Genomic DNA, 12,716 nt, shown 5'->3' on the forward strand with positions numbered 1-12,716 from the left:
GTAGTGTTATGTTCCTGCATGCCGTCTCGTAGAACGTAAGCGGTGATGCGATATTCAGCATTTGTGCGCTGCCCCAAAGCTTTCGGCAATCTACACAGACGGTTTAAACGCGGCAAAAGTTTACTGGCTGTTGTAGCACGTATAGTATAGAACCTTCATCAGCGCGCCTCCGCACGCTACTCGTAACCGGCGAATTCCGTCGGCTACGTGAGATGGCCGGTTGCTTATGTGTGCGAGAGAAGGGGGACTGCAGCGTCTTAGCGTGAGCAGGCTTTCCAACACATGCAAACTTTAAGCTTGCACTGCGTTATGGTAGCTGCATGCAGGCTGTTTCACAACACACGTGCCAATAGAAAATTCGCGGCGCTTGGCGATGAAACCTGCGTCAAGGGTGGGTGATAAACATGCACCTTCCGTTCAGCGTGCTAACTATTTTTTTTAGGAGAACCCAAAGCACGCATTATTGATAAACTCCGGTAGTAATCGTCACGGAAGTGGTTAGAGCACAACACTTGTTCTTGAGCGTTTTAAGTTGTTTCGCTTCACAGCAGCCTCCCACTTAGCTGAAAGCTTCTTGTCTTGCAGGAACTAATGGAAGATCGTCGCGGTCACTGGTGTTCGTGCAAGCGTAGGCTGCACAGAACGCCGGCATGATCGGCCTACAAGTTCAATTGATGCTGCGCACGTCAACTACCACTCCTATATACACACAAATAAAGGAATGTAGGGTCGAGCGAAGCAGATTAGGATGGCACGCACGCAGAAATAAGCCCGGTCAGGCATGGTCGCGAAGGCTGCGGAGGAGTGGAACACCAGTGTTGACGTCACTATGCCGCCATTTCCGGTCTCCGCTCGCATCGTCAGCGTCAGCAGCAGCGCGCGGCGGTCGACGGGGGGCGGAGCTACAGCGAAATTTTAACCGACGATTGCGTCGCTCCTAAGTGAAAAATCCCCCCCAAAATTTTACCTTCATGGTTTATAAGGTTCCCGCATCCGTATATGAGCGTCTAATTGAATTCGACAGACTTTTCAGCTTCCCTTTAAATACTTTCATGTGGTCATGAAACTTCCCAAACAGTTTCATATGGGGACAGGAGGTGGTATCAGAAGTGCTGGCGTGACTAGAAGGTGAACAATCTGCCGCGCCAAACGGCCGGCCTGCGCGATCATGCAAATCTCTCACGAAGAAAGGCGCCTCCCCCCCATTTATTTCGGCACGTTTGCAGAGAGAACAGGCAACGCAAACTTCTGGCAAAGTAATTTATTGAGCGAAGCGTTTGTGTTCAAATTATGAACGGCACCGTGTTATGATTGACATCGCCCCCTCCACCCCCTAGCTTTCCTTGCAGAAACTGTTTTGTTCGGCTGTCTCTATTTGCGCTTTTTTCCAGTCAGTTGGATAAATCAGGTATATTTCGGTAGCTAGTTCTGTGTGTTGTTTGTTCATTATCTCGGAACTTATAATATTTTCTTAGTTATTACAGCTAGGTAGGTTATTAGTTAAGTTCTTTCGTTCATTAGATAACGGAGTTAATCAGTTTGTTAGCTATGTTAGTTCGATTAGTTCTGTTGGGTCCCTTATTTATATACATGAGTTTGTGTATTACTTCGTAATTATTGTGGAATTAGTTTATTGGTTGAGTTGGTTTTCTTACAGTGGTTTGTTGCGTTACTTATAATTGCGTTAATTCGTTAATTAGTTGTTAGATTAGCTAGTAATTTAGCTTAGCTTTTTTAGTTTGAACGCAGGCTTTTTTCCACTGAATTACATAGAAGTACGACGTCAACTGCCTCTGTAGGCGCTTTCTAACGATGGAGTAGTCCAAGCGTACAATTTTAATTCTGAATAAAGCCGCTGTTGCAAAGGCAGTTGAACTTGGAAATGGAGCAAGGCGTTATACTTGTATCGAAATTCTTTCCATTTAAGTTTGTGAACACTGTACAAAAACAGGACGGAGATTTGCACATTGTGCCGACAATGTTTACACGCCGGTACAGGCAGTCGACGCTTGAGCAATAGCGAGCCAACACAGCAAGCTGGGCGAGTGGGTGGCTGAACATGTTCCTAGGGGCGGGCATCGCAACCCGGGCGAAGGGCAAAAGGAACCAACTGCTCTTTTTTTCGCAAAAAATTCATTAAATACGCAGAGAATGAAATCATGTGATGAAGAGACGCGCACAAGTGGTGAAAGGGTGTCAGCCTATCTTGCCTTTTAGAATTTCTTAATCGTGCAGAGAGATAGAAGTCTGGCTGACGCATATGCTTAATTTGACATGCATGAAGTAGGCTTCTACAATTTCGCGGTTGATTTTATTTAGATTTTTATACAATGTTTCGGTTTTTTCGAACAAAGGCTTGCATGGACAATTTCGACAATGCACGGACAGGTTCGAGCCTCTTGAATTCCTGATCGCACTCTGGTGCTGCCTAAGGCGACGGTTAAAGCAGTGTCCCGTCTGCCCAAAGCAATTTTTGCCACACGAAACTGGGATGATCTATACCAGTACAACCGAGCAATCCCCGAACTGCCCCGTGTGTTTGATATGGCAAATTGCTTTGGACAACTGCTTAGGTCTACTGACGCCAGTTGAAGTCTTATTTATTGAGATTTTAGCAGAAAAGACGACTTGAACACCATATTTCATGGATGTCTTTTAGAAAGCATGCCCCATCAGATGTACATAAGGGATGATTGCAAACTTTTGTACCGTTTCGATCTGTTTATGGGGTGCTTTCCTTTTTTTATCTTCTTCACTAGCCCTTCGCATATTGCTACGACCATGGATTTTGGAAAACCGGCTTTCTCTAGACGATTCAGCTGTTGCGAAAAGCTGAGATTGGCGAGGTAGTGAGATGACTTTATAATGCAGAACCTAAACACGTCATAGCAGTGCCTCTTTTCGCTAGTTTTGAATGTGACTACGCGTAGCTTAACATCGGCTTGCTTTTCCTTGGGTTGTGTCGCGCTGTTAGTCCTAACTGTAAGTACGAAAATTGAATTTATTTATTAGTCGACAGCTCAATCCAAGAACTATTCCTTGTTTATCAAATGCTGCGAGAATAACGCCAACATCTTTGGAACTTGTTTGCGAGCGGATAACTATCAAGTAGTCATCAATAAATCCGAAGCACTTAATTGTTCTGTCCAAGACGCTCTAGAGCGCTCTCTGTCAACATTGACGGCGGAGTAAGATTTCGCTAAGAATTGGTGCGACCTAAGAGCCGATGCAGACATCCTGCTTCTGAATCATAAATTCATTATCCCAGATAACAAACGTGGAATTTAAATAAAAAAGCCAAGAGTTATGGAAATGACTGAACTGTGTCGCCACTCTCATTCCTAAACTTTCACTCATCCATAATACAATCTTTGTCTTCCTGAGTTGATTTTTGGGAAGGAAATAATATAAATCTGTGACGCCAACGCTGAAGGCTGTGCTTGCTGGATACACCGCAAACATGCTATCGGATGTTTAGGTTCCACACTTAGAAAGTCATGCCACCGCCTCGCCAATGTCAGCTTTTCGCAACGGCTTAAACGTCTAGAGAAGGCCAGTTTTCCAAAATACATTGTCTTATAATTATGTGAAGGGCTAGTGAAGAAAATACAAAAAAAGGGGAAACACCCCAGAAACAGATCAAAAAGGTAAAATGTTTGCAGGCATCCCTTATGTACACCAGATGGAGCTTGGTTTAAAAAATACACCCATGAAATACGGTGTTCAAGTAGTATTTTCAGCTAAAACTTATTAAACAAGATTTGCAATAGCATCAGTAGGCTTAAGTAGGCGTCGAAGGGCATTTGCCATATCAAACACACGGGGCAGCTCGCGGCTTGCTCTGTGGGAGTTGTGTAGCTATTCCACTTTCGTATGGCGAAAAAGTACTTTGAAGAAAGGGGGTTAACCGAGGGGCCTGATTTTTATTAATCATACGTCGAGAAACCAACAAAGACAAGGGCAAGATAAGGGAATTACTTGTACTTACTTCTTGAATTAAAGAAATGCTAAATTAATGACAATGAAAGTGGATGAAAAAACTATTTACCGCAGGTGCGGAACTATCCGACGTCTTCGCATTACGCGTGCGATGCCCTAACCACTTGAGCTTCGAAGACGTATGATCATTCCCCGCCTGCGGGAAGTGGTTTATTCATCTACTTTCATTGCCATTAATTTATCATTTCTTTACTTCTATTAATAAGTGCAAGTAATTTCCGCTATGTTGTCCTTGGTGTCTTTGTTAGTTGGCTGCTCATGATATGATTGATAAAAATTGGGCTCCTCGATTAACCCCTTTTCTTCTCGTTCTTACATAACGATGGTCTCGAATTCGGCAACATTGATGCCTGCAGGTAGCATGCACGGATTTATTGACCAGTTGCCTTCACCTAGGAAGATCGCGCACTCGTGACGCTTGCAGCAAAAATAATATTCAACATCCACCACCAAGGTTTGGGAGTGGTGGCGCTTGCTAACACCCCCCAGGGTTTGTTCTCGTAGCAACACATAAATTGCCCTGAAAGTAGATGTGGAAGCGGCGCCGCAGTAGCTGAATTGGTTAGAGCGAAGCACGCGTAATGCGAATACGTAGGATCGTTCCCCACCTTCGGCGAGTTGTTTTTTCATCCATTTTCATTGCCAATAATTTATCCTTTTTTAATGCAAATAGTAAGTACAAGTTATTTCCCCTAAGTTGTCCTTGGTGTCTTTGTTTGTTGGCTTCTCATGATATTGTTACGGTGGGAAAAGAGAACAAGGCCGTCGACGGTGAAGAGGACGAAGTGACCAGAGCCGCTCAGGGATTCTCAGCAGCTGTTTATATGCGCTTTGTAAATACACCATGTAAATAGTTTTATACCCGTGACATTTTGGTGGACGTGCGGGGTACGCGTCTTCGCCACGGAGCTCCGCAGCGGACGTCTCACCCAGCCTGGGACGACGCTTCAAGTGGAAGGCACGCCATCATCATCTGCAACGCCGACTACGCATACCCAGTACGTTGCTCTACCTCAGTCTCAAGACCCCGGCAAGTTCACCGGCCTCGATGGTGTTGACGTGGAAGAATGGTTGAAGATGCATGAGCGCGTCAGCAAGGTGAGCAGGTGGAATTCAACCATAATGTTGGCCAATGTCGTGTTCTTCCTCGACAGAGCACCGCGAACGTGGTTTTTTACACATGAGGAAGAGCTAACCAGGTGGGACTTGTTCAAAGAAAAGCTGTCCTACGTTCTGATAATCCAACCGGTCGACAACTAGCCGCCAAGCAACAACTCGCCACGCGTGCCCAAACTGCTACCGAGTCGCATGTCCCCTACATCCAGGAGGTCCTAGCCCTCTGTCATAAAATCGACACGTCCATGCCAGACGTGGACAAGGTTGGACACATTTCCAAAGGCATCACGGACGAGGCATTCAACCTTCTTGTCTTCAGAGACTTATCGAATGTCGACGCCATCATGAAGGAATGCCGCCGTTTTGAGCAGGCGAAGGGTCGCCGTATATGCAATCAGTTTACACGGCTTCCAAATACAGCAGCGACCTCTTCCTGTACCGGCCAATCTAGCTCGACACCACCAAGGGAAAACGTGACCCGAATCGTACGCCGCGAACTCGAAGCAGCGTTTCCTGCATCGCCTCAACAGACGTCTTGGAACGGCACTGCTGAGACGATATCGCTGATCCAGTCGGTGGTTCGTCAGGAAATCACTAATATGAGTCTTCCAAGCGGCTGCTCCTTGAGTCGCCCTGCTCCTATGCCTTGGTCCTATCGCAGTCCACCTCACAGTGTCCGTTATCCCTACGCTACCAAGAATCCCTCGGACTGGCGTACACCTGACGATAGGCCGATCTGTTTCTGCTGTGGCCGAATCGGTCACGTTTCTAATCAATGCCGGAGTCGTTGGCCGTCCCCCCCTCGATACACCTTCCGGAATTCAAGTTCGCCCAGAAGTTCCTCACCCCGTCGTTCCTACGATGCTTCCGACGAAACTACCTCGACTCGCCAATATCCTCGCTCGCCGTCGCCTCAACGTCGCCAGCCACGTCCGTCCCAGCTTCACCGCTCGCCGTCGCCGGCCTACCCAGGTCCGTCAAGCAGGAAACTAGGCAATGCAGCACCTCGAGGCGGGGCTGCAATGTCGGATTCGCCGCAAAATCCTCCTTTGACGCTGCTTACAAGACATAACCTTCTTGACGTCCAAGTTGATGGCACACCCGTCATAGCCCTTATAGATACCGGAGCACACATATGGATTATGACCAGCCGACTACGCCGCCATTTAAAAAAAATTGTTGCGCCTGCCGTTACTCGGTTCGTACAAATCGCCGACGGTAGCACGGTGACCGTGGTCGGAATGTGTACTGCCCGTGTGAGAATTTCCGGCCGCGATACTGTCGTTATTTTCACTGTGTTTGACCAATGCCCCCATGACATCATCCTAGGCCTAGACTTCGTCTCAGCCCATTCAGCGCTCATCGATTGTTCTTCAAGTACTGTGCGTCTTTACCTACCTCTACTGGACGTTCCTCCAACACGACACGAAATTCGCCTGAGGCCGACTGATTTTGTTCACGTTCCACCGCAGGTCTTCACATACATCGAAATGTCGCCTTCTACGCCAGTTCCCGATGGTGATTACATCTCCGCTCCCATAGCTGCCATCGCTCTGACGCACAGCCTTACTGTCGCGCATACAATGCTGAGTCGCAAACAATTGCACGTACCTCCGTGTGGTGAATTTCGGGATCGCCAAGCAGATTCTACCTAAACATATCACCCTGGCTACAATCACTGCTTTACAAGTTAGTTGCGTTGGGACTTTTGCCGTCGACGCTTCCTGCGAGCTTTTTCGGTCTGCCAAATGTAATGACAACGACATTAGGAAAATGATCGCCCCGAATCTCACTCCCGCGGAGAGTGAACAGCTCTATGGTGTGTTGCTTTCCTACAAGGGTATATTCGACCTGAACAACCGACGCTTCGGCCAGGCGTCACTTGTAAAAGATCGTATACATACTGGTGATTATCCACCCATCCATCGGCGACCGTACCGAGTTTCAGCTTCAGAGCGGCATGTCATCAAAACGGACCTAGACAAGATGCCAGCGAAAGACATCATTGAACCATCGTCGAGTCCCTGGTCATCTCCTGTCGTGATTGTCAAAAAGAAGGACAGCTCAGGGAGATACCACTTCAAAGTTATGCCTTTTGGGTTATGCAGCGCTCCGGCTACCTTTGAGCGTATGATGGACTCATTACTCCAAGGATTCAAGTGGTCGACTTGTCTCTACTACCTAGATGATGTTATTGTGTTATCACCCTCATTCAGCACACACGTTAAGCGCCTTTCAGCTGTACTTGATGTTTTTCGCAAGGCTGGTCAACAGGTCAACTCCAAGAAATGCAACTTCGGCTATCATGAGATTACTGTTCTTGGACATGTCGTCAATGCGACTGGCATCCGACCGGACCCAGAGAAAATCCGCGCAGTGAAAGAGTTCCCTGTTCACCCAGTCCGCAAAAGATGTGCGAAGTTTCGTAGACTTTTGCTCTTACTTCCGCCGCTTTGTTAAAACGTTTGCCACCATAGCACGCCCTCTCACAGATCTGAAGAAAAGTGTGCCGTATTCATGGGGATCCTCTCAGGCCACCGCCTTTTCACGCCTTACCACCATGCTCACCACCCCACCGATTCTAGGACACTTCGCTACTTCAGCCCCTACAGAGGCGCGAACCGATGCCAGTGGCCACGGAACCGGTGCCGTCTTGGCACAAGTTCAACACGGCCATGAAAGTGTGACCGCGTACGCGAGCCGTCTTTTGTCACCTGCGGAGCGCAACTACGCTATTACCGAGCGCGAACGCTTGGCCGTTGTGTGGGCAGTGGCGAAATTCCACCCCTATTTATATGGCAGGCCATTTTCCATTGTAACTGACCACCACGCTCTCTGTTGGCTTTTGTCCTTAAAAGATTCCACAGGGAGGCTTGGATGATGGGCTTTGCGGCTATTCGGTGGTGTATAGGTGTGGTCGCCTACAAAAGGACGCCGACTGCTTGTCCCGTTACCCTGCACACACGCACCCCAATGCCGACATAGATGCTTCCACAAGTGTTCTTTCCATGTACCAGCTTTTGGACATGGCCGACGAGCAACGCCATGACGCTACTTGAGGACCCTCAATGACCGAATGGAGTCTGCTCCTACTGATCCATCGTTACGGTGGTTCGTTCTCAATGACGGCATAATGTACCGACGCAGTTTTCATCCTGACGGTCCTCCCCTACTTTTTTGTCGTTCCTCAACACCTCCGCTTAACCGTGCTCCAGGAGCTCCACGATGTCCCAACTGCCGGACACCTTGGGTTTGCTCGCACAGACGACTGCGTGCGCCGCCGCTTCTCCTGGCCAGGCCTAGCACGGTCCGTACGGCGCTACGCAGCTGCTTGCAAGCCCTGTCAACATCGCAAAAAACCGACTTCGCTTCCCGCCGGGTACTTACAGCCGATCAACATTTGACCTGAGCCGTTCTTTCGCGTCGGTTTGGATCTCTTTGGCCCTTTCCCCGTGTCCAGCTCCGGCAACAGGTCGATCTCTATCGCTACTGATTACGCGACGCGCTATGCCATCACTCGGCAACTTCCGACGAGCTGCGCAACCGACATCGCAGATTTCCTACTCCGTGATATCATTTTAGTACATGGCGCCCCGCGACAGCTCCTTACTGACTGCAGCTGAACTTTCCTCACCGAAGTCATCGCCAATATTCTACGCTCATGTTCTACCAAGCAGAAACTGGCTACCTCCTATCATCCCCAGACCAACGGCCTTACTGAGCAACTTAATCGAACTATTATTGATATGCTATCGAAATGCGTTTCACCCGACCGCAAGGACTGGGATGTGGCGCTCTCTTATGTTACGTTCGCCTACAATTCATCACGCCACCATACTGCTGGGTATTCCCCCTTTTACTTGCCCTTCGGTTGTGACCCCGGTCGTGACTCCCATTATTACAGGATTTGAGGACTGAGCATGCCCGCGACTCCACCGCCCACGCTGACCAAGCCCGCCAGCTTGCCCGTACTTCTCTGTTGGCATCGCAGGAATCTCAACGGCACGCTTACAATCGCCGCCATTGTGACACATATATTTCACCAGGCTCTCTCGTGCTACTTTGGTCCCCTTGCCGCCGAGTGGGGCTCTCCGAGAAACTTCTTCAGTGCTTCATATGCCCTTACTGTGTTCTTCGTCAAGTGACCAATGTCACGAGATAATCACGGAGACCTCCGCCATGCCACCCGGTTCCACATCACCTGACGTCGTACACGTCTCTCGGCCCCGTCGGAAGCACCGGGACGGTGCTTTTCTGCCGGGGGTCGTGTTACGGTGGGAAAAGAGAACAAGGTCGTCGACGGTGAAGAGGACGAAGTGGCAAGAGCCTCTCAGAGATTCTCGGCAGCTGTGTAGATACGCTTTGTAAGTACACCGTGTATATAGTTTTTATAGCTATGGCAATGTGATTAAAAAGTACTTTGGGCAGACGGGAGGCTGCCTTAACATTGGGCTTAGGGAGCACCAAAATGCGATCAGGAAGTCAACCGGCTCGAAGCTCGCCGTTGTCAAAATTCTCCATGGCAACCTTTGCTTGAAAAAAAAACGACTTATATAAAATGGAAATTATACCAACTTCTAGATTGTGGAAGCATACTTCATGCATGTCATCTGAAGCCAATGCGTCAGCGAGACTTCTATCTCTGTGCTTGATAAGAAACGAAGTTTTTGAATGGCAAGACAAGCTGACACCCTTTCACCACGTGTGGGCGTGTCTTCATCACAAGATCGCCTTCTCTGTATATATAATCACTTGGTTGGAAAAATATAAACCACTTGTTTGTCTGCGCTCGCATCATCCACTTCCTTTTATCCTTCGTCCGGTTTGCACTGCCCAAACCTAGGAGCAATGGTGAGCGCACGCACAGAATCCCTGTGGCATCCGTTCGGCGTCTGCACCAGTTCAGCTTCTACCTGCGCCAGCGCCGCGGTGCGCCCACTGCAGACGCTACATGAAGCCCTCCTATGGCGGTAGGCGGAAGATCCAGGAACATATGAATAACATTGAATTATTTAATCACCTCGGTATAGCTTTTGTAAGGTGACATCCGGACTAATGCTGCTGAAGATATAAGGATTGGTGGCCACTAAGCAACTCAGCTCTGGGCTACTTTTCATCGCGGGGTAATGTTCATCGAAGCGAAACCCTAGATTACCCGTCGGTACTCGCAGGGTTATGTGGCATGCCTCACCGCTGTATCAGCATGGCCCCATGCTTTCGGTTGCCAGAACACGAGTGCGCGGGATTTATTGAGCAGTTATTTAATACAGTAAAATGGGGCAACGCCCCTCAGATGGTCATGCGAAGATATACAGAGAAGTGGGACTACGCCCCCTCAGCTTATCATGCATAGCACGCGTGTCAGATGCGATACAATACATCCTATGTTGTTACGAGAAAGAAAATTATTTAAAATAAACAGCGTAATTATTTACAGATGTGGTATAGCGAGGATTCCGAGGTTTCGGTTGCCATTTGTAACGACAGTAAACCATATAAATATTGACACAGCGTGTTTAGGAAATCTGTTCAAAGTTCCGATCATACTGCAGCTGACGGGGTAGTCTTGCTTGCCTCAGGTATCTCCTCGGTGCTGGTGTAGGCGGCGACCTGTCCGAAATGTCTGCATTTCCCGGAACACTGGCTGGCGTTGGCGGCACACTGTGGAACATGTCCGCGGCTGTCGTAACACCATTACTCGGTGCTGCGTCGTCGGTGCGATGAGCAGATGTTGAGCACTCGGGTTCCGCGTCGCTACCATTGGGAATAAAGTCACGCTGAAAGGTCTCCCCGGTCGGTAGTAGGTGTTTGCGATTGCGCCGAAAGGACCACCCCTCTGGCGTGATGACATGGTACGACCTGGGGGTGCATCGACGGTTTCAGAACCTGTGCTTTCGTGGCCCACGTGCTGGTCTGGACTCGCACGACATCGCTTTCGTGGAGCGGTGCTAGTGGCTGCGCGGAAGTTTGAAGCTGACGGTGCTTGACAACTTGGTGGGCTGGTCCACATTCGAAGGGAGGCAGCAGTGTTCGTAGTTGGTGGCCTTGGAAGATCTCCACTGGCGACCGGCCGCACTCCAAGGCAGAAGTCCTGTAAGCCAAAAGTGCCAACCAGAAATCCTGTTTGGCTTCGGTCATTGTCTTTAGGAGTCTTTTCATCACCTGTACCTCCTTTTCCGATAACCCATTGGAACGTGGGAATCCCGGACTTGAGATAATGTGTTTGAAGTCGTAAGTGCGCGACAACGTGGCAATTTCTCTGCTCAAAAATTGGGGACCATTGTCCGAAAGAACCTCCATTGGAATGCCATAACGGGCAAATATAGCACTAGTCGCTTCAATGACGGTCCTGGCTGTAGTGTCTCGGAGGCCTTCTACTTCTGGCAAGTTAGACAAGGCCTCATAGACGCACACGTAGGACTTGCCGCCGTAGTGGAATATGTCGATTCCTACGCGATACCAAGGCTGGTCCGGAACGGGACGCATCATAAGTGGCTCCTTCGGCTGGTTATACGCATACTTTTTGCATGGAGCACACCTCTGAGCGAACACCTCGATTGCCGAGTTCATGCCAGGCCAGAAGACGAGGCGACCAGTCCTATCTTTACACTTGCCGATTCCTAGATGACCGTCGTGAATCCTGTGCAAAGTCTCAGGCCTCATACTGCTTGGAATGACTACCTTGCACCCCTTGAACAGGACACCTTTAATATGAGATAACTCAGATGAAAATGGTTTTAACGGACCGTATATTGGCTCATTCGTTATTAGGTTTGGCAGTACCACTTTCAGGTAACTATCCTTCGCTGTTACTGCTGCGAGGCGCATCCACGTTTCGTCGCTGATGAGTGAAGATACCGTACTCACGGCGCGCGCTTCTACGTCAGCGGTGCCAACTGCATCCGTGTCCAAATCGCTGGGTGCTCGAGACAGCATGTCCGCGAGCACAATCTGTTTTCCTGGAATGAATTGCAGGACGAGGTCATATATGAGCAATCGCATAAAGAAACGTTATAGCCTGGGTGGCATGTCACCGATTGCTTTCTTACAGATAACAATCAAAGGGCGATGGTCGGTCTCAATGATGACCTCTCGGCCGTACACAAAGTGATCGAATTTTTTGTCGCCGTATGCAATGGCTAGCGTTTCTTTTTGTATTTGCGAATAGCGTTTTTCCGCTTCCGAAAGTGTTCTCAATCCATACGCGACCGGTTTCCAAGTGCCGTTGTGGCTCTGGAAGAGTGCGCGGCCTACGCCACTGCGTGATTCGTCACACGAGAGTTTTGTTTCGTTTGCTGGGTCGAACGCTGACAGCAACGGTTGACTACTTAATGTGTGGCATATCTGACGCCATTCTTCCGCGTGGCTCAGAGTCCAATCAAACGCGGCGTCTTTCTTGATTATGCTGCGCAAAATCTTCGTACTTTCCGCCAGTGCTGTAATAAACTTGCCGAAATAATTTACGACTCCGAGCATTCTCTGCGCGGCTTGTTTGTCACGCGGGTCTGGAATTTGGAGCACAGACTGAACGAGGGCAGAACTCGGCCTTATTCCTTCTGCAGAAATTACGTCCCCTAGGAACTCTATTTCGTTGACTCCAA

Source organism: Dermacentor andersoni, chromosome 3 (genome assembly GCF_023375885.2).
Source record: "Dermacentor andersoni chromosome 3, qqDerAnde1_hic_scaffold, whole genome shotgun sequence".
NCBI classification, from domain to species: domain Eukaryota; kingdom Metazoa; phylum Arthropoda; class Arachnida; order Ixodida; family Ixodidae; genus Dermacentor; species Dermacentor andersoni.